The following is a 3,223-nucleotide window of genomic DNA, read 5'->3' on the forward strand; positions in this document are numbered from 1 at the left end:
CCACCAGCTTTCCCCTAACGCAACTGGAGCGACACACAAAATCCTGAGGGTGATTGGGACAGGGTGGAGACGGGGAGACTGTTCCCATTGGCAGACGGATCGGGAAACAGAGCTGGAGGACATGGATTTGAGGGGATTGGTGAAAGAAGCCACGGAGACACGAGGAGAAACTCTGTCACACAGCGAGTGGTTAGGGTGCGGTCGGTGCTGCTTGGGAGTGTGGGTGAAACTCTCTCACACAGCGAGTGGTTAGGGTGCGGTCGGTGCTGCTTGGGAGTGTGGGTGAAACTCTCTCACACAGCGAGTGGTTAGGGTGCGGTCGGTGCTGCCTGGGAGTGTGGGTGAAACTCTCTCACACAGCGAGTGGTTAGGGTGCGGTAGGTGCTGCTTGGGAGTGTGAGAGAAACTCACTCACACAGTGAGTGGTTAGGGTGCGGTAGGTGCTGCCTGGGAGTGTGGGTGACACCTCTCTCTCACAGTGAGTGGTTAGGGTGTGGTAGGTGCTGCTTGGGAGTGTGGGTGAAACTCTCACACAGCGAGTGGTTAGGGTGCGGTAGGTGCTGCTTGGGAGTGTGGGTGAAACTCTCTCACACAGCGAGTGGTTAGGGTGCGGTCGGTGCTGCCTGGGAGTGTGGGTGACACTCACACAGCGAGTGGTTAGGGTGCGGTCGGTGCTGCTTGGGAGTGTGGGTGAAACTCTCTCACACAGCGAGTGGTTAGGGTGCGGTCGGTGCTGCTTGGGAGTGTGGGTGAAACTCTCTCACACAGCGAGTGGTTAGGGTGCGGTAGGTGCTGCCTGGGAGTGTGGGTGAAACTCTCTCACACAGCGAGTGGTTAGGGTGCGGTAGGTGCTGCTTGGGAGTGTGAGAGAAACTCACTCACACAGTGAGTGGTTAGGGTGCGGTAGGTGCTGCCTGGGAGTGTGGGTGACACTCTCTCTCACAGTGAGTGGTTAGGGTGTGGTAGGTGCTGCTTGGGAGTGTGGGTGAAACTCACACAGCGAGTGGTTAGGGTGCGGTAGGTGCTGCTTGGGAGTGTGGGTGAAACTCTCTCACACAGCGAGTGGTTAGGGTGCGGTAGGTGCTGCCTGGGAGTGTGGGTGAAACTCTCTCACACAGCGAGTGGTTAGGGTGCGGTCGGTGCTGCTTGGGAGTGTGGGTGAAACTCTCTCACACAGCGAGTGGTTAGGGTGCGGTAGGTGCTGCTTGGGAGTGTGGGTGAAACTCTCTCACACAGCGAGTGGTTAGGGTGCGGTCGGTGCTGCTTGGGAGTGTGGGTGAAACTCTCTCACACAGCGAGTGGTTAGGGTGCGGTCGGTGCTGCTTGGGAGTGTGGGTGAAACTCTCTCACACAGCGAGTGGTTAGGGTGCGGTAGGTGCTGCCTGGGAGTGTGGGTGACACTCTCTCTCACAGTGAGTGGTTAGGGTGTGGTAGGTGCTGCTTGGGAGTGTGGGTGAAACTCACACAGCGAGTGGTTAGGGTGCGGTAGGTGCTGCCTGGGAGTGTGGGTGAAACTCTCTCACACAGCGAGTGGTTAGGGTGCGGTAGGTGCTGCTTGGGAGTGTGGGTGAAACTCTCTCACAGCGAGTGGTTAGGGTGCGGTAGGTGCTGCCTGGGAGTGTGGGTGAAACTCTCTCACACAGCGAGTGGTTAGGGTGCGGTAGGTGCTGCTTGGGAGTGTGGGTGAAACTCTCTCACACAGCGAGTGGTTAGGGTGCGGTCGGTGCTGCTTGGGAGTGTGGGTGAAACTCTCTCACACAGCGAGTGGTTAGGGTGCGGTCGGTGCTGCTTGGGAGTGTGGGTGAAACTCTCTCACACAGCGAGTGGTTAGGGTGCGGTAGGTGCTGCCTGGGAGTGTGGGTGACACTCTCTCTCACAGTGAGTGGTTAGGGTGTGGTAGGTGCTGCTTGGGAGTGTGGGTGAAACTCACACAGCGAGTGGTTAGGGTGCGGTAGGTGCTGCTTGGGAGTGTGGGTGAAACTCTCTCACACAGCGAGTGGTTAGGGTGCGGTAGGTGCTGCTTGGGAGTGTGGGTGAAACTCTCTCTCACAGCGAGTGGTTAGGGTGCGGTAGGTGCTGCTTGGGAGTGTGGGTGAAAGTCTCTCACACAGCGAGTGGTTAGGGTGCGGTAGGTGCTGCTTGGGAGTGTGGGTGAAACTCTCTCACACAGCGAGTGGTTAGGGTGCGGTAGGTGCTGCCTGGGAGTGTGGGTGAAACTCTCTCACACAGCGAGTGGTTAGGGTGCAGAAGGTGCTGCTTGGGAGTGTGGGTGAAACTCTCTCACACAGCGAGTGGTTAGGGTGCGGTAGGTGCTGCTTGGGAGTGTGGGTGAAACTCTCTCACAGCGAGTGGTTAGGGTGCGGTCGGTGCTGCTTGGGAGTGTGGGTGAAACTCTCTCACAGCGAGTGGTTAGGGTGCAGAAGGTGGGCTGGGAGTGTGGGTGAAACTCTCTCACACAGCGAGTGGTTAGGGTGCGGTAGGTGCTGCTTGGGAGTGTGGGTGAAACTCTCACAGCGAGTGGTTAGGGTGCGGTAGGTGCTGCTTGGGAGTGTGGGTGAAACTCTCTCACACAGCGAGTGGTTAGGGTGCAGAAGGTGGGCTGGGAGTGTGGGTGAAACTCTCTCACACAGCGAGTGGTTAGGGTGCGGTAGGTGCTGCTTGGGAGTGTGGGTGAAACTCTCTCACACAGCGAGTGGTTAGGGTGTGGTAGGTGCTGCTTGGGAGTGTGGGTGAAACTCACACAGCGAGTGGTTAGGGTGCGGTAGGTGCTGCCTGGGAGTGTGGGTGAAACTCTCTCACACAGCGAGTGGTTAGGGTGCGGTAGGTGCTGCTTGGGAGTGTGGGTGAAACTCTCTCACACAGCGAGTGGTTAGGGTGCGGTAGGTGCTGCTTGGGAGTGTGGGTGAAACTCTCTCACACAGCGAGTGGTTAGGGTGCGGTAGGTGTTGCCTGGGAGTGTGGGTGAAACTCTCACACACAGCGAGTGGTTAGGGTGTGGTAGGTGCTGCTTGGGAGTGTGGGTGAAACTCTCTCACACAGCGAGTGGTTAGGGTGCGGTAGGTGTTGCCTGGGAGTGTGGGTGAAACTCTCTCACACAGCGAGTGGTTAGGGTGCGGTAGGTGTTGCCTGGGAGTGTGGGTGAAACTCTCTCACACAGCGAGTGGTTAGGGTGCGGTAGGTGCTGCTTGGGAGTGTGGGTGAAACTCTCTCACACAGCGAGTGG

This window comes from Mustelus asterias, unplaced genomic scaffold (genome assembly GCF_964213995.1).
Source record: "Mustelus asterias unplaced genomic scaffold, sMusAst1.hap1.1 HAP1_SCAFFOLD_2927, whole genome shotgun sequence".
Classification (NCBI taxonomy): domain Eukaryota; kingdom Metazoa; phylum Chordata; class Chondrichthyes; order Carcharhiniformes; family Triakidae; genus Mustelus; species Mustelus asterias.